Source organism: Crinia signifera, chromosome 7 (genome assembly GCF_055691185.1).
Source record: "Crinia signifera chromosome 7, ASM5569118v1, whole genome shotgun sequence".
Classification (NCBI taxonomy): domain Eukaryota; kingdom Metazoa; phylum Chordata; class Amphibia; order Anura; family Myobatrachidae; genus Crinia; species Crinia signifera.
The window spans coordinates 196,157,849-196,182,228 of record NC_139223.1 but is presented as its reverse complement, the minus strand read 5'-3'; the positions used below and the strand labels follow the sequence as shown (position 1 = coordinate 196,182,228).

General features: G+C 44.6%; 1 protein-coding gene across 3 annotated transcripts in view; it reads right to left on the bottom strand.

Annotated features, from left to right (window-relative positions):
• The window catches only part of TLK1 (tousled like kinase 1), a 309,486-nt gene that overhangs the window by 106,789 nt on the left and 178,317 nt on the right, over positions 1-24,380 (bottom strand). Inside the window, exon 1 of one of the 3 annotated variants that reach the window (XM_083154834.1) lies at positions 463-581. The exons of the other annotated variants lie outside the window; for them this stretch is intronic. The gene's annotated coding sequence lies outside the window, so the exon portion shown is untranslated. Of the gene's footprint in view, positions 1-462; positions 582-24,380 lie in introns of those variants that run through there. 3 annotated transcript variants of the gene reach the window in all.

Here is a 24,380-nt window from a genome sequence, read left to right as displayed (position 1 = left end):
ACTTCAAAACATTTATGGCTGCAGTGGGAAAGCGCCAGAGTTGATTTACCGGTTAAAGATAACCGATATTTCTAAACGTTTAAAAAGCAGAGTCCTACACGATTCAGAGCCGTTTTTAATGCAGTGAGAATGGCTCTGAAACGGTATTTAGTAAAAGCAACAGATTACAGACCAGTGATAGGCTGACCCCTGCATTCTGCCTTGAAATGTGTTTGGGGGATTAAACAGGTTAACTGATGTGAATGGTACTTAAACGGTATTTAAAACGGTAACCTACTGCAATGTGAAGGCTCAGACCCGTTTTAAATACTGTTTAAAAATACAGTTTTTTAAAATGTTTTGGCAGTGTGAAAGTGGTATTAAGGAAGCTTTTGCCAAAACCAAAACTAGATTATGAATTAGAACCAAACCAAAACACAGGGGTCTGCGCACTTCTCTGTAGTTAAAAAAGTAGCATTTTACCTTAAATGAAATGTTCTCTTTAACCCCAAACACAAGGGCACTTTAATTCTCAGGATGTTCTTGTAAATATATGATAACTGATATTACACGACTTTAGATTTGCAGATCAAACACGTTCCCTTCAATCAAAAATAAAATCAGAAAATAAATATGATGTTAAAGCATTATAAGGATACATTAAGCATTTACATTTTTAACCATACATTTAGAAACTAAACTGATAGTGGGGAAAACATCTGTAATTGAACTGCACTTTGCAGGACAAAACACCACATTTCAGTAGCCAGAACAAAAGAGGAGCCAAGAGTAGACGCTAATACAGGACATTCCATCCCTAGTTCTCCAACACAACAAGGAGGCCTTTAAATTTCCAACACTGGATTTACAACCACAAAAAATGTTGCGGAACAGCACATTTTATTTCGGGCATGGGCGGCAAGTTTTCTGCCTACAATGTAACTCTGCTTGCACTTTGATTTTTTTGCTGGTTATGTGCTCAGATACTTGTAACAGATTTTATTTCACATTTATACATAAGTCATGACAAAGAGGCAACACCGATACTACTTTGAAAGACCATATTTAATAGTGCCTAATTTATGCTTAAAATGACCCCAATATTAGGACTTAAGGTAACGCTATTTTACCTTCCTAGTTATCATCCACATTCTACATTGATGCAGAGCTTATTTTTAGATGGGTTTAACTTTGAGTTTACGGTCAGAAAGTCTGGATGTCAACAGTCAGAAATTTCAAAATGGACGAAAATATTGACATTTAAGATGCCAACATCCACAAATGTTGGGTATCCGATTGATAAATCTACAGTAAAAAGATAAATCGTCAATAGGTGGACCCCAAATGTTTGACAAGCAAAAGGAGGACAGGGTTAAAAATTTGACAGGTAAAACATACTGTATACATTGCTTAAGGTAGTCAGGTTCGAAGATGGACATAATAATGTTCTATAAAAGGGTTTTCTCAATTTGGTCTGCGAGCACTCCATTCCCGGGCCCAGACAGAAAGGGTGCCCAGAGCTGGAGTTTATCAAGTAGAATTTGTAATTTACAAAGTTCATATTTCCCTTTAAGCAATGTAAAGGTTGAGCAGTGCGGGCAGTGCTGTGAGCACCGGAGGTCTCACCAGGCAAGCCGGGAGTACAAGAAGGGGAAAGGGGGCCCTGTCTATTTTGTCAGTCCCGGGCCCCACAATTTCTGAGGGCAGTCCTGACCAGAGGCGTAACTCTGGAAGGCAATGGAGTCATTTGCCTCTGGGCTCCTGCTCCCAAGGGGGAACCTCTCCCAATACAAGTTTGAATTAGATCATCAAAAGCCGTCAATATCGCCTTTGGCTGACTCCCCCTCCTAGCAGGACCTTAGACTTCACAGTCTCTTTATTCTACACATAATTTTTGCAATTTAACTAATTTAATTTACAATTATCCATAGTCAGAGTCTGCAAACTTATAGTGCAGGAGCAAATTGCTCTATTATTAAGGTGTCTGCCTTCAGTGGGACAGGTCACAGGTTCAAACCCTAGGTTTGACTCCTAGTCTGTGGTCAGAAATATATATATATATATATATGTATATATATATATATATATATATATATATATATATATATATATATATAGGTGTGGGAGCATATAAAAACCACTGCCACCCTGATGCTTGCTGCAGTGTCCTGTCCCCTGATGCAACTATCCGTATTAACCATGTACTTGTCCTAAACTGTCTTGTGCTGTAATTCGTTATGTGTTTTTGCTCATAACTATGCTCTGTACAGCGCTGCGTAATATGTGTGCGCTATATAAGAAACTGTTAATAAATAAATAAATCTTGCCTCCAGGTACTGGAACAAACTTAGGCCACTATAGACTACAATTGGAAAGTAACCTGTGGCAAGCGAAATGGAGCAATGCACCTTGCCTGCAGCAAGTCTGCGAGGTACATTGTATACTATTCACTACGGGAATCCAGTGCATGTCTGATTTGTGCCATGTAAAGAATAGTACTGAACTTACTATCAACAGAAATGAGAGAAAATGGTCTTCACATAACAGGAAACAACAAACACGTCACTGTCGGATTGCTCTGTATCCAAGCCATGAAGCGCATGTCACTTATAATGTGGTTCGTACTCACATAATAAAGTGCAGCCTCTAGGCACATCAGTGTTACAAATGATGAGGGCACTTGAGGGAAAGAGGTGGTTACCATTTAGTGGCGGGAATGCACGCTTTTCACTTATGTGGTTTTTGCACATTAGCCCTTATATGTCTGTGTCTGACCTGACTGAGGTCTCATATACCAGCAGGTGTGTGTGTGTGTGTGTGTGTGTGTGTGCGCTTAAATCCACTATACAACATTATGTGGGAAGTCAATTAGACCAAGTTGTTTTTTGGTTGCAAAAATATGGTATGTTTTTTTTTTTTTTTTTCAGGCAATTCAATTACAGTCCATTATTCATTTCTGAAATATGATCTATTTGCACTCTTAGGGTATATTTTCAATGTATCGCGATATTTCTGACAGTCGAAAAAAATCGGCATTTATATATATTCAATGCGTCTGTCTTAGGCCGCATTTTCCCCATGCAGATTCGATTTTTTTGTTAAAAGTCAAATCTGCATGGTTGAAACCGGACGCTAAATTGTTAAATCTGTGACCATTTTCGACAAAATACACATGGATCAGTTTTTCGACGATCCACTTGTTTTCCAAGCGTTGGAGCATTTTTCGACGTTGAATAGGTGTTGTCGAAATGTGACAGTCAAAAAAAATAGCACATTGAACATCCCCATTGAATTAAATCCCAATAACAGTAGCTGTGGCTGGGCTGAGTTTGGGGCTTATTGGATAGCCCTGTGTAGTCAATAAGCCTGAGGTAAATGATGGAGGCTAATTGAAACCTCTCCCTATGTTGCAGTTTCGACTAAAATGATACTTTAAGGTGACACCCAGGAATTTGCCATGTGTCCTATGCACATCTAGAAGGAACGGCCTCTTCAGCCGGGTAAGCGCCGCAGCTGCAATGTCCCTTGCCTGCACAGCAATACATATTGTAGTGAGCACAGCTGCAGAGCAGCACATATGTAACCATAACTATGGGGACAAGGCGCCTCTGGTGATTACAGCGCAGCAGTATTCTGTACCATTTACCAGCACAACAGGTGCTCCCTTTCCCTCTAATAACAATGCAGATTCCCCTAGTAATATAACAAACCCCAAAGGTATAAGGCTATATCTAGACATGTAATTACAGCAGTTTAGTACTCCATTATATACACCCAAATCACCACAAATGTCTAACATTATTCTAATAAATAAGATAAACTGACCTAACACATTGCCCCGGATATAACTCGGTGTGAGGCCGGCGGCCGTGCAGGATACCGGACCAGCTCAGAGTTTTTTCCTTTTAAAGGGAAGTCACTTACAAAGCATGGTTTTGTCTTATAAATGATTGCCCCTTTAAAAAGATGTCAGAGTTCGGCCCGGCATCCCACAGGGCATTTCATCCAGCCTATTGTTTGTGTTCTTTTGCTGTAAATGTGGTTAAAGTGATCTTGACCTTTTCTCTTCTTGTAAATGAATCCTATGATATTACAATGACTATGGACAGCATCCCATTCTCTTTTTTCCCCCAAGCTTATACCCCTTTCAGACCGCAAAATCAAACCGGGCTATTGTCATGTTAACCCAGGTTGATCTGCAGTCTGAAAGCGCCACAGCACCATTTCCCCGCTCAAGCAGCACAGCATTTAAATTCTGGTGGAGGGTTGAACACTGCTCTGACCTGGGTGGAGGTGTAGTCTGAACGGTGTTAAAGTCGAGTTGCACACACGCCATTTTAGGATAGTATGGCCGCCATTTTGGTTCGCAGAGTTGCGCAAATAAAGTATACATACCCGAGTCTGTGTGACAAAGTGGACCAGAAGCGCAGCCATACTATTACACATAAATTCATAATACCATACTTACACCAAATAAAATATAAATTAAAGGTTTAGAGCACTACACATAGTTTAATCAGCATTACACACTTCTGTCTGTATAATGTTTGGTACCATTACGTTCCTTTTGTTATGCGCAGTACTCCGGTCGTTGCAAAGTTTTCGCAACTCATATGGTCCGATAATTACGGACAAAATCCATATTTCAAGGACCATTTCTCTTATACTGTGTGAGACAAAGGAATCCAGTTAAAAACCGGTTCTTGTTGCTGTTTACAAACCCCGACGACGATGCCAACACACAAAGGACACCAAAGTACTATCCCCCTGCACCAATCCAAACCAGGTGTAATACTTTGCCCCAATCACTGAGGACTGGACATCCGAACCCCTGACCAATAGGAATGGCCTTTGACCTCCCCCTTCTGACCCTATAAGATAGCTAACCCTGGGCTGCCTCGGTCACTTCGGCACTGCTCCTATCCCTCACCATTGACCAGGCTATAGTTCAATCTGAATATAGCGAGCTCCGACCGGACTGCGCTGCGCATATTTGAGACGGTAAACGGTTGCATTCCCTGTGCTTTCTTTTATTGTATTGTTGGCTGATTGTATTCTGTGCTTGTTTTCTTTCCCCTAGTAGTGTTTGAATTGTATTAGTATTGTTAAGGAAATTGTATCACTTGTTATCCTGTATTTTCTTCTTTCTGTAATCCCCTTTTGTCCGCTAGGGACTAAATATACTACTTTTGGAGAATCTATCTCCTCACTTGTTATATCGTGGTCTCGTCTATTATTCACATCTAGCGATAAGGTGTATTACGGACTTTGTCCTTAAAGTATATTCACAGATTAGAGACTAAGTACTGTGAAGGGATCTCCTATTACTGCATTGATTCAAGCGTGTACAATACGCGGTAAAGGTACGCTACGCTGCGCTACGCTTTGTTCGCACGTAGCTAGGAATAAAGGGTATGCAAGTTACGGAAAAAGTACGTAACCTGCGCTTTTCACTTATTGTTCTTTGGTTATATAAATATCGGTATTGATAACGGGTAACCTGGTCAAGTTTAAACTATGGAGGAGGCAGTGCTTAGTGACATCGTCAGCTCCAAGCGTTGCCTCCTCCCCCACCCCCTGTTGACGTGGCCCTGCTCTGCCCTCGTGTGACATCAGCTGCAGGACCTTTCGGATCAAAACCGGGAGGAACCGTATCACTATCCCAGGTGTGCCCCGGTATTTATGGTCTGAAAGGGGTATTAGAGGTCATTTTTGGACTTTCCTCATATTTATATTTTCACATTTGTTCCTGTCTCATATATAATATAATTAATACCGCTCTCACATCGCAATGCTGTGTCAGACCCAAAATCTTGATCCAAAACACTTTCATACCCCTTTCACACCACTCCTTGGACCCAGGTTATTGCCAGGTTGCTGAAGTCTGTGTGAAAGCACCAAAGGTTATAAATCAGGTCGACTAACCTGGCAATTGCACCCAGATTATAAAAAGGGTTAACCCCGGATTGACCTCTGTATAATGGGTGACAAGGGTTTAATGTGAAAGCACCAGACCCGGTTCATGCCAGGATCAAGATTTTGGGTCCGACCCAGCTTTGCTATCTGAAAGGGGTAGAACAGTAAACCTGGGTGGTCCATTATACACAGGGTGACCCAGCTTTAACCCAAATTGCTGGGTTGATCGACCGAGGTTATTAGGTTTGGTGCTTTCACACCGCACCTCGAACCGGGTTGAAGAGGCAGCAACTTGGCAATAACCCGGGTTGTAACTGCAATGTGCCAGGGGTATTAACTACTGTTGCATGTTCTGATCATATCCCATCCAAACTACAGGTATTGCAACAATCACCTTTATGATCTACCACTGAACAATCGTCACTTCAATCTGTTAATGAGTTTTGCAACTTATCTCTTTCCTCCCACTCCCCAAGTGCCACTCACTTATATGGCCCTGAGCAATCTCGCAGCTCCTTATTGGGTCTATTGACCATTTTTCTCACTCTAGTGTACAAAACTACCAGCGGTTTTTATCGATTTCGGCATCGTCATTTCCACTTTCTAATTTTTCTCCTGCTGGGACATAGGGGTTTATTCTGGTTCGTTAGAAAGGACCATACGTTCCCACAGGGGCCGATGTTTGGCGCATGCAAACGCGCAGCCACATTTTTGTGTATGTGCATATGCCAGGTGCGTGTGGGGGGCGTGGGATGGCGGCAGATAGTCGCGCCCATGGGAACGTTCAGCGTTTCATGGGCGTTACCATAGAAATCGCCCGGTGACGTGGGCGGGCATCTGACATCACCGGATGTCAGCAGCCCGCCCACTTCCTTCTGAATGTGCGTGGGTCTTCCACAACATTCGATGGTCGGCGACCATCGAAGGATGTGGGTGTTCCCCCAGAGCCTGCGAATGGATATTTATGTTCAACATCCAGTGGGGGCGTGCCCATCAGCAATTGCAGGCAAATTCACAGCCTTGCAAATCAACCAAAATAAGGTCCACAGACTGGCCACCCCAGGGAAGACTGCGATGAAAATGTCAAAACTGTGTTTTTTGGGGATTATCTCACCGATATTTATTTCTAATAAGCCCCTTGGTAGAGTGCTGAATACAAAGAAAGAGATCTCTCCAGTTTATATTAGAAACTGTTACTAACTATAATAGAAATCACATAAAATTTCTGTGGCCTGTACAAGAACTTGCCCCTTGGAAAGCGGTGTGAGGTGTACTCTTAGCCTCCAAGGATTTCCCATCTCTCCGCACAGTGACAGGATGAGCACCTTGATGTGCGCAGGGCAGATAAGTAAAGCTCGCCGATGCAAAGCCAAACGCAGGGAATGATTTCTGTGCACAAAATGCCTTGTTAATTCCACCTAACTTGAAGTGGAACAGATATGGGTAAAATAAAAGCAGTACAAGAAAAGGTAGCGCAGCTACGCAGGCAGCGACTGTTGTTACAGTATAGTTTTAGCATACGGTATGTAATTAATACATGTATAAACAGTGATGATCTTATCACCTACAGTACAAGTTCTAAAGGTCATCCCTGTTCATCAGGAAAGTCAACAGTCATTTCTTGTTGGTAATGTCTTGAAGATAATGTGCTGGAAGCAGGAAAAATGGGTAAGTAAAAAGCCCTGTACACAATGGGCGATAAAATGAGTGATATCTCTCATTTTAGCCCTTCTGTGTCAGTGTGTAGGCTGTACACGGCGGACGATGCACGCTCCCGTAGGTCGTTACTGAGCCCTTATGTCATCTGCATGCACAGAGGACGGAGCAGATCGTTAACGAGGGCCATGCAGAATCCAGCATGGCCCCTGCTTCCGCCTCTGTGCCTGCTGGCATCGACAAGTGTGTATGCACCCCACCGGGTGCTCCTCCCACAGATATTGTGGATCGTATTGTTTGTGTGTACACCCCGAATGGATCTAAGCAACGTTGACTAGGGCCAAAATGTGATGGCTATATGACTAGATCACAGCATATCTAAAACGCCGGGTCTTGTGGGGTGTTCTCGTTATATAGCAGGGTTGCCGACTTTAAGAATCTTCTCTCCCAGAGAACGCTCGGAGAGAAGACTTTCAGCTGCAGTTCTGGGGGCTTGGCTTGACGCCCCCAGGATGCAAAATAGCCAAATTCCCCGATCTCCGTGGAGGGGACGGGGCTAAAATGACGCGATTGTGGCATTTTAGCTCCGCCCCCTCCTCTGAGACCCGTGGATTGCAGCATTTAAATGCCGACGTCTGGGGATTTTTCGGGAGACTCGATGGCCATTCCGGGAGGGTAGGCAACCCTGTTATATAGCGGTTAGTACTTACGAAGAACAAGTAAACCAGAGACAGCTTATTGGTACGCAGTGGGAGCCTGCCTGGTCCTCTACCACAGTAGAGCTGCTGTAGCACAAACTGAAGTTAATGCTGTGAGATAGAAATCTGCATACGTTGTTGTGTGGCTGCAAACTGGACAGGAAGCACATGACGTCCCCTGTCCTCCATCAACAGCACCTACAATGGGCACATGTGCTAAGCGATCTGTCAGGGCCAGTGTTCTCCAGTGAGAACACTGGTCCCAACCGGCGATAACGAGATTAATATCCAGCATGTTGGATATTAATCGCCGGGCGATAGCTATCGCTATGGCCCTGGTGTAGGGGCATTTTCTCATTAGATCGCTTAGGAAATACCCTGAAATCGCCCCGTATTTAGACCCAGAGGCGTACCTAGATATTTGTGGGCCCCATAGCAAAAGTTTGTAAGGTCCCCCTATTTAGCAAATGATGGTGATAAATGTATGTAAAACATATAGTTCAGACAGTGGCGTAACTAAGTTTTGGGCGCCCCCCCCCCGCCCCGCCAAGCACCCCCAATCCCCCGCCGCCCATGCAAACCCCCCCCCAATCCCCCGCCGCCCATGCAAACCCCCCCCCCCCCCAATCCCCTGCAGCCTTACCTATAGCGCTGGTCCCGGCGGCTCCGTTCTTCTTCTGCTGAGGACCACCACAAAATGGCCGCCCCCATACAGCAGACAGTTTCAGAGAACTGTGTGCTATATGGGGGCGGTCATTTTGTGGTGGTCCTCAGCAGAAGAACGGAGCCGCCGGGACCAGCGAGATAGGTAAGTCTGCGGGGGGATTGGGGGGGGGTGTAACTATAGCACCGCAGCCCCCGGCGCCCCCACATGCACAGCGCCCCCCCCCCCCCCCCCGCGGTGGCAGGGGCTGCGGTGCTATAGTTACGCCGCTGAGTTCAGACAGCAAAGATGGGCCCCCTTCAACTCTTGGCCCCATAGCAGCTGCACCCCTTGCACCTATGGTAGTTACGCCCTTGTTTAGACCCCATAACAAATCTGCTGCAACACCTTCCCTGGTCCCCTTGTCTTTCCTCCCACCCCCTCTGTATCTCTCCCTTCTCCCTTTCTTTTATCTCCTATTCTCGACCATAACTATGCGATATGGTATGTGGCATTTGTTTCCGACATTGCATTTGTATTTGCGTATATTGCTCGTTTACCATGTGCTATGCTTGTACCGCTTATAAAATACTTCAATAAATAATTTATATTTAAAAAAAAAGACAGCTGCGATGTTGGGATTTTTTTTTAGCATAAAAAAAGAGACAGATTAAATCAGAACAGTTTCAAAATAGCTGCAACCAAAAAAAGCGGCCTAATCATAGAGACAGCGCATCTTGCGGAATACATTCTGTACATCTGATTTTGAGATTCTCTGCTAAATTTCTACTTCAATAAAACGACTAAAATATGAATAAAATTACAAACTGCCAGTGTATCACACAGCTACAAGCAGACATTAGCATTTGTGCTGCAGTCATAGACAGTCTGGTTCTAGAACAGTATAAGAGACCATTTGCAGCACCAACATATCAAATAAAACTACTATCAGCTCTCCATGGGGTCTATGGCCCTTATTCTGGTTCACTCGCAAAGGCAAATTCCTTCTCGAATACTGACATCACACTACTTCCCTCCAAAACACCTGGCCACGCCTGCTTTTTCCCTGACACTCCTAGAAAAAAACTGGTTACCACCCCCTTAAACGACGGCTTCCTGTCAATCACCTTGCGTAGGGCCAGAGATCAAAAAAAGTACCAGGCTTTTATCTCAGATTGGCCTCGCGCATGTGTACTACGGGACAAACACATACGCAGTCCACTCATGTCACCTGGTCACTAGGAAGTGACCAGGATGCTGGAGATTCACCACCCTGGATGCTGGGCACTACCCAAAAAATTGCGAATATCTGGACCTTCCTGGAGGGTAAACCTGGGTGCAAACTATACGATAGTAAAAGAACAATGTTACCGATTCCTCATAGGGCATACACACTGAAGGATATTGTTAACTATATCTTTTAGTGAAGAGCGTGCATCATCATTAACAATATAGGGCCACCTGTAGACTGATCTTGTCACTCTTATATGCCCAGATAATGGTCATATTCCAATAATTATTTCAAACATAACACATATCCTATTCAACTAAATGATTATTACATTTACCATCATCATACATGTATTGTACATTGTTTATGTGTTGGAGCAACATATGCTGCAATATCAGACCAACGGCCTAAAATCACATTGGTTCTGTCCAGCCTAAGGGCAGTGTCTGTTGTTCTTTTAAATAATATACTGTATTACCCATTAAAATTGACTTTTAGACAGATTTCAAAATTTACTAGCTTCCATATGGCAGTGCAAGAAGACCCATACCCATACCCACAGCACATACTTTTTGTACCGTACTATGTGATGCGCAGGAGCGCGCATCGCATAGTACAGAACGGATGCCGGCGAACGGCTCCGTGTATGGGCAGCTTTAGATAGAACAAGCAATACTACTATTGTGGAGTAAAAATCTTTCAACCACTTCACTGATGATTTTTTCCCACACAAAGCCACTTAGATTTTTTTTTCATTACTATTATTATAATTTTTTTTTTAAATAATATATTAAAATAGTTTATATAAAACAAATATATAGATCTAAGGGGTGTTTTGCACCTAACTTCCCACTCCTCACTGCCAATCGACCCCCTCCAGTGGTCTTAAAATGTAATAGTACCTACCACGCCCCCTTAGTAGCAAAAAAAAAATACTTTTTTTTATTGTTACCCATATTTTGATGGTATCTTGGCTACGTAGTGCTTGATGCTGTTACATGTTCTTTATATGATCATATATCCTCTTTGTCGATCATCTACATTAATAAATAAAGAGATTACAAAAAAAATATGACACTTGCCGATGCCGGCGGGGGAAAGCGATAGTGGTGTTGTTGTGGGCGATGTTAACAATGTGCTCCCTTCTCTGTACATACACAGATGACGGGGCAGGTCATTAACAACAAGTGGCAGCACGCATCGTGCATTGTTGGAGGCGTACACACTGGGTGATATAACAAACAATGTGGCTCAGAATTGCCAAAATAAGCGATATCGCTTATCCTATCGCCAGGCATAGCCAAACTATGGCCCTCCAGCTGTTGTGAAACTACAAGTCCCATCATGCATTGCCACAGTTTTGCCATTAGGGAATGCTAAAACTATGGCAAGGCATGCTGGGATATGTAGTTTCACAACAGCTGGCCATGCCAGGCCTAGTGTGTGACAAACAGAGAATTTGATGGCAGATAAGAACCACTTGGCCCATCTAGTCTGCCCCTTTTTTTAAACATTTTACCTCAAACCATAATTGATCCTTATTTCTGTGTAAGGATATCAATATGCTCCCAAGCATGTTTAAATTGTTCTACTGTATTTGCCTCTACCACCTCTGATGGGAGGCTATTCCACTTATCTACTACTCTTTCTGGGGGAAATTTACTAAGATGTGTATTCTACTTCACATGTGATGTTGCTATGGGCAACCAATCAGAATCTACTTCTTATTTGTTTAGCACCCTCTAGTAGACAGGCTCTGATTAGTTTCCCATAGCAACAGCACATTTGAAGTAGAATACACATCTTAGTAAATTTCCCCCTCTGTGAGGTAATTTTTCCTCAAATATTTCTGAATCTTCCTCCCTCTAGTGTCAGTGCATGTCCTCGTGTTCTGCTGCTCCTCTTCCTGTGAAGAATGTCTCCCACCTGTACCTTCCTCCCCCTAGTGTCAGTGCATGTCCTCGTGTTCTGCTGCTCCTCTTCCTGTGAAGAATGTCTCCCACCTGTACCTTCCTCCCTCTAGTTTCAGTGCATGTCCCCGTGTTCTGTTGTTCCTCTTCCTGTGAAGAATGTCTCCCACCTGTACCTTCCTCCCTCTAGTGTCAGTGCATGTCCCCGTGTTCTGTTGCTCCTCTTCCTGTGACTAATGTCTCCCACCTGTACCTTCCTCCCTCTAGTGTCAGTGCATGTCCTCGTGTTCTGTTGCTCCTCTTCCTGTGAAGAATGTCTCCCTCCTGTACCTTCCTCCCTCTAGTGTCAGTGCGTGTCCTCGTGTTCTGCTGCTCCTCTTCCTGTGATGAATGTCTCCCACCTGTACCTTCCTCCCCCTAGTGTCAGTGCGTGTCCTCGTGTTCTGCTGCTCCTCTTCCTGTGACTAATGTCTCCCACCTGTACCTTCCTCCCTCTAGTGTCAGTGCATGTCCTCGTGTTCTGCTGCTCCTCTTCCTGTGACTGTCTCCCACCTGTACCTTCCTCCCCCTAGTGTCAGTGCATGTCCTTGTGTTCTGCTGCTCCTCTTCATGTGAAGAATGTCTCCCACCTGTACCTTCCTCCCTCTAGTGTCAGTGCGTGTCCTCGTGTTCCGCTGCTCCTCTTCCTGAAACTAATGTCTCCCACCTGTACCTTCCTCCTTCTAGTTTCAGTGCATGTCCTCGTGTTCTGCTGCTCCTCTTCCTGTGACTAATGTCTCCCACCTGTACCTTCCTCCCTCTAGTGTCAGTGCATGTCCTCGTGTTCTGCTGCTCCTCTTCCTGTGACTGTCTCCCACCTGTACCTTCCTCCCCCTAGTGTCAGTGCATGTCCTCGTGTTCTGCTGCTCCTCTTCCTGTGAAGAATGTCTCCCACCTGTACCTTCCTCCCCCTAGTGTCAGTGCATGTCCTCGTGTTCCGCTGCTCCTCTTCCTGAAACTAATGTCTCCCACCTGTACCTTCCTCCCCCTAGTGTCAGTGCGTGTCCTCGTGTTCCGCTGCTCCTCTTCCTGTGAAGAATGTCTCCCCCTTTCGGAGTATATGGAGCTGTAAGCTGGGTACACACTATAAGATCATTTCTAACAATTTGCATGATGACAATATCGTTACCGATATTATTGTGCATATTGTTTAGAATGAAGCCACTATGGGGCCGATTCAGACCTGTTCGCACAGGCCCGAATTTGGCCCCTCCACCAATGTTTTGGGTCTGCGAATGGGCATTGTCACCTTCGGCAAAGTCTCTCATCATCTCATCGAGGTGTTTGCAGCCTGAGAGACAGGCAGGGGTGTGTTCCTGGATGGACCCTCAGCGTTTCATGGGCGTGCCCACAAAAATGTTGGTCGCACCCATAGAAACGCTGGGCGGACCCCAGTAAACGCTGGCGTTCCCATGCCCGCTTTGGGGCATGTGGGTGATGTCGGTGCCTGGCCTGAATTTGCATTGATCCATGCAGCCACCGCGTGACTAATGGTTAACGTGGCGGCTGTGAGCGCCAGGCACAGTAGGAGAACTCATTCGATGGTAAATAACTATCGAATGGTTTATCCTCTGTGCAGCCGCATGCAAACGGATGGTGTATACGTACACATCCATTCGCATCCCTGCACAGGGAATTGTGCTGCGGAGGGGCGCGCATTTTATAGGGCGCGTTAACCTGCTCACTAGGCTGCAAAAACATGTAGCCTAGGAAGCAAGCCTGAATCGGACCCTATATCATTAACGATGTGCACTCTTGACGGCCGATAACGAACCGCTTCTGTCCTCTGAACGCGTCATAAAATGTTGCTGTTGATAAGTAGGTGCATATCGCTCAGTGTGTATATTGCATTGATTGAACTATAACAATGAACGATAACAAGATGGTTACTGGTAAAAAAAACAATATAATAATTATATTTATCGCTTGGTAAATTGTTCAGTGTGTACGATCTATGTTGTTCATTCTGAAGCTCTGGCGAGTTGTAGGGAAATCGTTAACAATAATGTTGACTGAACATATTCATACCGCCCAACTTTTGCAGATGCCGGGGAGGGACAGGGTGCGCGCCGGAGGCGCGGCCTACCGGAAAGGGGTGTGGCCTATAATCACGCCGCTGTCGCGAGGCCACGCCCCCGATTTTTGCCGCTGTGGGGGCATGGCCAGCCCCTCTGCCTGCAAGAATAGATGCTGTGCGCATGCACACAGCATCTATTCATGGACTACAGGGGGGGACTCCCAACTGCCCCCCCCCCCCCGCGGGACACTGCCGGCGGCGGCAGGGACACGGGAATGTCCCAAAATATCGGGACATTCCCGCGATAAGCGGAACAGTTGGGAGGTATGCATATTGCATAGTGTGTACCCAGCTTAAGTTCCGCTCCCCGCACTGTACTTCTACACAGGATATGATAGCCACACGTCAATCTGGGTCATGATTCAGTGACTGCCGTGGGTGATCTGGAGAGCCAGAGGAGATCCATTCTACACTTGTGCAGTATGATTTCCTCATCAACATGGCAGGGCACCCATTGAGCATTGCATGTGTAAGAGTAGGTGCCCATACACTTATACAATTTGGGACAATTTTGCCAATTACGTCAAATCAGACAGCAAAATCGACCGAAATTGGATGTTTTTGACATCCCCTCAGACCCGATGCGCGGTCCCATGCGCATCGGGTCAGACCCTACACATTGAACTTGCTGCAGGTTCACTCTGTCAGATCGGACCCATCAGAGACACATCAAGGGTGCTTTATTGCACCCATGATGTGTTGGGTCCAATCCTAGGTGTGTGCTAGCGGTGAAGCACCACTGGCACACACCTATGTGCAGCAGCGGGGTCTGGCCAGCGGGTCAGAGTGGCGGCTGGGAGGTGGTAGCGGCATTTGCTGGGCTGCGGGGTGCAAATTGCTGCTGAATTAAAAAAAAATGATTTTGAAAAGACTGTCTGGACGCTGATTGGCTGAGATAATATGGGAGGCTGTGGATTTGCTGATAGAATTCTCATAGCCAATAACCGACCGGCCAGTCGTTTCAAAATATTTTTCAAAATTTAGTAGTAAAATTTCACATCAAGTGCCAAATTGTAAGCAAGCCTCCCGGGTAGCTGCCGGGGGAGCTCAAGGGCAAACTGGTTTGACTTGTCCTTAGGACTAGTGTATGCCTTAACTCCTGGCTCCGGCTGCATCACATGCGACAGTTCCAAGCAAGTGGTTAATTCACTGTTTATTGCAATATCTCTGTTATCTAAAATACTAAGGCAGGAATTCAGATAAGGGTTCCCATATGTAAATGTGTACAATATTTAGAAATACTGATTTATGGAGGGAAATTACTTAATTACCAGTGTGGTTATAACTTTAGTGTTTAAGGGCAGTGTCAGGCAAACTGCTTTATAATGCTGCCCATTCTCCAATGAAATAACTAGCTAGAAAAAACAAAAATGAAATGAACCCCCAGCCCCCCCCCCCCCCCCCTCCATAGTTAATGTTTTTTATTATTTCTATGGTGTTTTTTTTTCATGTGCACTACAAACAAGCAAACCATGGATGCTGGCACAAACCAGGGCATGCTGATACTTATAGTTCTACAAGCACCAAAACTTTTAGGACCAGCAAAAAAAAAAAAAAAAAACTGCACTTTACACTTTATACCTCACCCGCACCACCCCAGGTGCATTTGGGAAGAGCTCTAATGCAATAGGTACATAACCATTTCCCTGGTGCAATGCCATGCTGACCAGTCGAGTCTGCTTTATATTATGACCAGAGAACCAAATGCCGTGGGTTGGATATTATACGCCACCAGCACCTCAATGCAGCTTTTCAGAAAGACCTCGAGGGGGAAATTTACTAAGATTACTTATCTATTATCTATCTATTATTTTCTAGAAGGTGCTAAATAAATAAGTAGATGATTCTGATTGGTTGCCCATAGTGAAATAGAACTCCCGTCTTAGTAAATTGCCCCCTGAGACTTTTACTTGACCAGGCTAGGTGGTGAGACCACTGGAACACATACTTGCCTAACCTTCCTGAATGACCCCTTAAGATAGAGAGTCCCTCCCACATGACCCTGCCCCCCTTTGTTATTTATTTCAACTACATATAAATCCAATATTCATCATCAAGATGGTGCGGACGTACCAGTAGTGAGCATACACACGTTGGAGGTTATTCTAATTTCCACACTCCCCCGTGTGCACTCATAGGGGAGAGTTTTCTTGCGACTGCGCATAGTCAGTTATGCGCATGTGTGCGAGCGGCCATGGCGAATAGATTATTTGCCGGGCGCTCGCACACAACAGTGCGGGCAGAGGGTGTGGGGTGGCAGGATGGGGGATTCGCCCATGGGAATGCACAGCATTACATGGGTGTTCCAATGAAAACACTGAGCATTCTCATGGTAATTCCCAACTGGGAATGCAGTGCGCGCAACGTAGTTGGCATAGTCAGAGCTACAACTGCTGCCGTCATGCTGAAGGGACACTATGGGCGCCGTGATAATACACAAGTACCATAGATAATAATGCTAGGTAAACTGATGCTGTCCTATAGTCCCGAAGCCAGGACCAAGCTTACCATGAGGCAGGATGAATTGCTTGTATAAGACAAATGGGTGAGGTGTATAACAAACCTGGGAGAGACAAAGTAACGGATTTGTGGAGAATCCGCTACTGGTTGATACGTTATGTCCCTCCCATGTTTGATACACCTTCCCCATTTGCCTGATGCAAAGCAACCTAAGGAGCTACTTAGAAACCGCCGACAGGCCTAAATCATGGAGCTGGGAGGACATTTCTGATTTCTGGCAGACTGCAAGCGCCACCAAAGATGTCCGAGAGCTTAACTGTCTGAATACTGCCAGCAGGATGCCAGTGATTAGGCAGCTGCCAGTCACCTGTGCCTGCTTGTGCCCAGTGGCCGCAGTGTGATTTTAAATACACTAGTACAACTAACATCTTCCTGCTTCAATCGGGTGGGTGAAAGGGGATGCATACCTCCCAACAGTCCCGATTACCGCAGGAATGTCCCGGTTTTCGGAAGTGACCGCGGGGTGGGGGCTGTTGGGAGTCCCCCCTGACGGCTGCTGAGCGTTAAATAAACGATGTGCGCATCTATTCCCGCAGCCAGGGGGCATGGCTAGAGGCTAACAGATGCCCCCCATAGCGTCAAAACAGGGGCGTGGCCTTGTGGGAGAGCCATGATTATAGACCATGCCCCTTTCATTAGGTCACGCCCCAAAATTTGGGAGGTATGCAGATACACTTACTGGGTGTGGCATAGTGACTGGGCGGAGCCTGCCTGTTACAATCGAGGGGTGGGAACAAACACTGAGTATTTATATAGAAGCTGATTGGTTGGCACTTTCTTTCTCTCCTACAGTAGGTTGAATACATCTCCCCAAGAATAGAAGCGGGTAAGAGCTGGCAGCAGAAAACTCTATTATTAGCTGCAATGCTGCAACTCACTGCCAAAATTGTCCACAAGTGAATGGAGGTGACGACAGCTCAACTCCTGGCCCTTAGTTGTGTGTTAACAGCTTGTCCTGGCACTTGATTTAGTGATGGGGTCAGGCTGTCACTGACACACTGTGAGGTGAGCAAACAGCACTTACAGTATTTAATGGCTCCCAGAGTTTCATTATTTTCCAAGAGGTGACTGGTGTGCCTGAGCTATCAACGCTTAGTTGTTTGACCGCAGTGTAAGTGTTGTCAGACCAGATTCTGCCTCTGAAGAAGTGCCACCTCTGATGAGGAGCTGATTCATGCAGAGACACAATAACAATGCTAGTGTGTGTGTGTGTGTGTGTGTGTGTGTGTGTGTGTGTGGCAGATGATACTAATAAGGTTCAATGAATGACTCAATCTGTCACTTTGGCTCTGTGCATTCATTGCAGCCTGCAATTTCATCAGAAGATTGAAGTGTCACATGCATCAATGACGTTGCTACAAAGAACTTGTTCACAACCGATATAATTGTGTAAAATCAAAGAAACAACAATCTTTCCTGATATGGCAAAATAAAACATATATTCCTCTCTGGTCTTTGCTACAGCTGAGGGAACCCATGGACTTTATTTCTGCAGTGAAAGCATGACCAAGCTATCTAATACTGGAGTCAGCTGAGCATTTGGGATAACAGGTTGCCTGTTTTTTTTTTATAATAACATTTTATATATATATATATATATATATATATATATATATATATATATATATATATATATATGATGCATTGTTCATGCCATGGTAATTGTCCAGGACAAGACCTACTCCGTACCAGTTCTCAGGTGGCACAGACAGGGCTGTAGGGAGGGTGGAGCTGGCGGAGCACGAGCTCCAGGCGCTGAAAGGTCGCTGGAGCCACGCATCACTAATGGTCCGCCGCCCGGCACTCTCTGCTGTGTGCTGCTCACTTTCCTGTCCTGCATCACAATATTGGCTCCATATGTACTCCCCCTCCTTCTGCACTCTCCAGCGTGTAACGTGCTGTATGTATGACGTCACACGCTTGGAGGAGTCCGAGGAGAGAGACTAGATGAGGCGCTTCACGAGGCTGATGTGGAGCCGCGCCATTGATTCAGTGACTCTGTCCAGTAACGTCTGCTCTGCATATAATCCGACCGTCTGGCTGCAATATAGGCGCACTCCTGTGCAAACTGAGGAGTGCAGCTGGTACAATGCCGTGTCAATCATGCCGAGCTACTGTTTTGCCCTCTGCAAATTATATCTAATGTTAATATACATATTTTAATGTTTCGGTACCTAATCATTGTTTGAAAGAACGAATGGACTTTTGATAAAACATCAACTATATTTTAAATAATGAACTACACCTACAGAACAATGAATAATGAAAGCAGATCTTCTAAGACAGGTCTGGGCCTAAATATGTGGAAGAACTCATATGCAAACACAGCGGGGGTCCTGGTTGCCCGGAATCCCCCTCCTCTAGGCAAATGCCTTAAATTATTACAGCAATAGCACTGGTATGCAATATGATCAACAGAGCTGCCACCACATCATGCAGTGTAAGGGACAGAGCAGAGCTGCTGCACATGCCCAGTGTACCAGCTTCTTCTACCACATACTGTATGTGTGGATCTGAGCCCTCAAACATTGCACTGGACCAGAGAGCAGCTACCAGGAGGAAGAGACAGGAGCCTTACCATGACGTGGGAGATTGTGAGCTTAGAAAGTGCAGTACTGGTTCTAATATGTTTGTTTATTTATTATATGTTTAACCTTTTCCTGAAAACATATTATTTAAATGTTTGAAACAGCCTATACCCTAGGCCAGTGGTTCCCAACCCTGGTCCTCAAGTACCCCCAACAGTGCATGTTTTGCAGGTCTCCACACAGAATCACAAGTGCTGTAATTAGCTCCACCTGTGGATCTTTTCAAATGTGCCTGAATAATGAGTGCACCTGCCGGGTCACCTTGAAAACGTGCACTGTTGGGGGTACTTGAGGACCAGGGTTGGGAACCACTGCCCTAGGCCATCTTTACATATTAATACTGTATTCCATAAAGTATCCAGTGTATAAAAAGACCAATTTTCAGGGCTGTTACCGCTCCCCCAGACTCCCGTTCTTATTCCAATGTGCTGGAGAGTGGGAGATTTTGGATTACTATTGGAAACCCCCCCTCTAAAAATCCTGCGTTTGACACCGGAACTGTAGTGCCAATGTATAAAATAAGTGACAACAATAATGTATAATGCTGTAAGGACTCCCCACCCCGTCAGGTAAGTAATCTGCGTTGCCGTTATGGTCTCCAAAAGAGACGAGCGACGCGGTTGCAGGGTAAAGAGTGAAAAACCATTTGTCTGTTGTTTTAAAATCAAGAGGAAATTGATCAACAAAATAATGAGGCTAAAATTAGCATCCCTTTGTCAGCATGATGTACTGCAGGGAGTATAGCACAGAACCTGAGCCACAGACGTACACTCCCAGAGCCCCCAGGATTTCCCTGTAACTGACCAATATTTTTCAAAGTATTGCCCTGACATGAATGGGTTTCCAGAATAACCCTTGTATAGCATAATACACATACAATGGGACAGCTCAAATTATTCAGCTAACGCCCTCTTCAAGTTCTCCCCATTACAGAGATTTCTGTGGGGGCTCCGTTATACAGATGGAGCTGCTTCTCGCCAATCGCCGCCCCACGCCAAACGCCACCTTTTGACAGAAGTGGGTGCGTGCGCACGAGATATTCACGTGCCCTGTCGGCACGTGAATATCCATTCTGAACAAAAAAAAAAACATTTTTTCCTTAAATAAAGAACATTTTTAGCAGCTGAACATAAAATCAATAATAATTTACGTCAGCCTCTGGATACATGTTGACCTTGGGGTAAAATAACTTGAACCCCCCATTCTGGAATGAAGCGGACATAGTTAGCAAGATTGTCTAAGGCATACCTACGAATTTTGAGCTAGAAAGACATAACTTTAGGACATACTGTATTAGTGTAGATTTTATTTGCTAGAATGTTTAAATGATTGTTACATACTACCTAAGCCCACCGAAGCAGTCTGCTAGCTTGTGATGCCTCTGTGTTTATGTATGTGTGAAAGATATGTCGTTTTACTCACTGCCAGCAGATGGCAGTGTTTCGGTTACACATGGACACTAGACCCGGTGCTTCTCAAGCAAATAGTACAGGCGAAAATAACCAGTGGCACTTTTGGGTCTTTTAGCAAAAAGTGATATATTGTCACATCCAACCAAAGTTTCGGGGTTTGACCCCCTTTGTCAAGGTGTACAGTGATAACAAGATAGGGGTAATTAGCTTACATAAATAGAAGAGGCAGTGAGGTCCCTGGCGTTGCCGCCCGCCGTGAGCATCCGCACGCCGGGTCCGGGAGTCGCAGCCCCTTCCGGTGATGTTGCGGGAATCCACTGCATCTCCTTCGGGGGAGCTCCGTCCCAGCGTCGCCCGGTTGTCATGCATGTCACCGCACGAGGGTCGTTCATAGGACCAGCACCACACTAAGTGTCTCTTTTTGTGCCTTTAAGAGAGATTTTTTTATATTCTTTCTGTTCAAATTTGTCAATAACCGCATCCACCACTTTACCTGGCACCCTGGATGCGGTATTATTGGCTTAGTATACATGGGCAAAACTATTCGCACCATGAGGGAGAGAATGGCCCTCCATAGGTCTGCCATTAATGCCGCTATTCAAGGGAAGGGCTCAGACCAACCTGTAGCAAGACATTTCGCACAACTGAAACATTGATTGCAAGCCATTAAGCATAAGGGCTTCGACCACATCCCCCACTCAATCAGGAGGGGTGACAGAGCAGGTCGCCTCCTACGCCTTGAAGCCACTTGGATTCACTGCTTAAATTGCTTCAAGCTGTTTGGGCTGCATCATGACAGACTACCTCTAAATGTTTGCAATTGAGGACCAAGTCGTTACGATTTTAATATTAATGTTGATATTAATATTGATTAATATTGATAGTATTATGTGGCAATTTTTGGGAGGCTTCTACCTGCATATGTTTCCAGTGTGAGGTCCTATTTCATATCCACATAAATGACATGCCTTCAGTTCCCTTACCTCTGTGGAGCACTGCACCTTACTACATTATATATACCTCCTAGCGCAGTGTTTTTCAACCACTGTGCCGTGGCACACTAGTGTGCCTTGAGCTGTTCTCAGGTGTGCCCCCAGATCTAGAGATGCCCAAACCAGGTTACAGCCACCACCAGTTCAACTGTTATTTACTGGTCTCTTCTTTTCATGTAAAGGGCCAATGTATTTTATGTGATCGTTTTTTATATGGGGGCCTATAGGTTTGTTTGTTTTTCCTGTGGGGGCCAATGTGTTTTGCCCTGTGGGGATCTCATGGTGTGCCTTGGCAATTTTAAAATCTTATTTACTGTGCCGCAAGGTAAAAAGGTTGAAAAACACTGTCCTAGCGTATTCACTTATTTGGTTGCTACTGAACCCATTAATCTACATTAATACATGCCTGTATTTACCCCATTATTTTGCTAATAACTTATATATAGGTGCTTTTCCATGTGTATTTTCTATTCGTATTTCACAGGTAATGACCGTCACCGTTCTTAACATAATTACCGCTGTTTTAAATTCTTATCATGTTTTATATGATCATGATTTTCTCTGTGTGTTCCGATTTTATACAAGCACCTTGCACTGTTTATGTTTTTGTTTCACTTAGTGTGGCGCTGGTCAAAGGTGTTCCTAGACATTCGTAGGCCCCAAAGCAAAAATTTGTAAGGGCCCCCTATTTATCAACTGATGGTGATAAATGTATGTAAAACATATCAGTTAGGCAGCAAAGATGGGCCCCCTTTAGCTCTGGGCCCCATAGCAGCTGCACCCCTTGCACCTTGGCGCTGGTCCTATGAAACGATCCCCGTGCCGTGGGGATCTAGCACAGCCGGGTAACCACCTTTAAAAAAAAAAAGCAATCTAAGCAAATATTAAAAGGGGTTCTGGGCATAATATGAATTAGTCATCTTGTGTAACTAGTAATTATGATATCAATTTCTTATATGTGTAATTATTTACATCTTGAATGCACAATCACATCTGCCTGGAATTACTTCCATAGTGTTAAGATGCCCATACACGGTGCAACGAACTCCGTGCTTTTAGTACTAGATTGCATAGCATCTAGTACAAAAAGCAAACAATGTGCTACAACAGTGTGCTTTTTGTACTAGATACGATGCAATCTAGTACTAAAGCACGGGCAGCACAGACTTTCCGTGCTGTGCGATGTGCTGTACACGGGAGCGTGCATCGCCTCGCACCTGAAAAACGCACCGTGTATGGGCACCTTTCCTCCAAGTTACTGGCTACAATGAGCACCACAGGTTTTTATTTCCCTACAGCTTAAAATATCCACAAATATTACCTCCTTTAAACTATAGAGTGCATGTGTATAATATGTCTTCTTGCTCCAGACATGGATTCCAGCTCATGCAATGTACATACAACGCAGCAATATTGAAGATACAGTAATAATTTCTTGGAATCCGAAGAATGTCCACCCTTGTTTATAACTCCGCATAATGCCTTGTTAGGGAAAGAATGTGACTGTGATCAAGTGTATTTAACTCTTTAATTGATGTTCTCGATCGCATGGCCAACCGCTTGCACCAAATTAAAACTGTGTTTGTTGGTTTCACAGATTATTTATTATTTTTTAACATTTGTTTTTTGTGGTTGAATCTTTCATTGAATAAAACGTTGAAATTAAATAATGCTCGCCACTCATTGCGAAGGCAGACATTTTTCTACAAAAAAGTAAAGATTACAAGTTGTACCACTGTTTTTGACTCCCAACACCTTCTGTACTGAACACGTATTTTGTTTATCTATATATTTGGTGTAATGTGAGAACCGTCCAGTGAACAAAGGGGCAACTATAGTCGTAGAATTCCATAGGACTTGTAAGAGGCCCAACTGCGCAGGAAAAGTTTGCCACAAAGAAAGTAATGTAAAAAGAAAGAACTTGCCTTAAAAGACTGGTGTGCTAGGGACTGGCTGCTGACAGCCACTTGTAATGTTAAAGCACGTTCTGTAAGTATGGTCCAGAAATGGTTACGCCTTTTTAATTATGTTTTTCTGCAGAGCTGGGACCGTGAACAACCCTGTTGTTTCAGTGTAGTTGCTGAATAAATGCATACCAGAGTTTTATTCAACCTGGGGCTGTTTTCCAGAAGGAAAGGATGATAGAAAATGCTTAGAGACCACATAAGTAACAAATAATTCAGTGCAATACCCCAATGCACCGGTGGTTGAAGTGGAATGGTACACTAAGGGGATATCCCATTAGCGGCGGTGATTCACAGGTTCGGCCGGGGCATCTTATTAGCACCGATGCCAGCTCCATTCCAACAGCAGAAGCAGCAGTTTCCCAAACATTCAATACATTCAACATTCAATATAAGTGCAGTCTACACCATAAGCTGGAATATACCAGAGGAATAAAAATGACTATGGAAAATGACAAATAGGCAATCTTACAACCTGCCACTCACGAGGCCTTGCCAGAAGAATAACGGGCTGATACCCTAGCCATTTTCCCAATTAATGCCCAGAAAACCTACCAGGGGCGGGAAGCAAGAGCTGCACAAACTTCTAAAAAGCTTAATTTGGAGATATTTGCAAGCACTGGAGTATCCATCACCGTCTGTGCACAGAGGTTCCATATGTGATCATATAGAAAGGACACCTAAGGTGGCAGCTTCATGGCATCTCCTATTACTAGGCCAAAACTTGCCTACATCTATAATAGATATAGTGACTA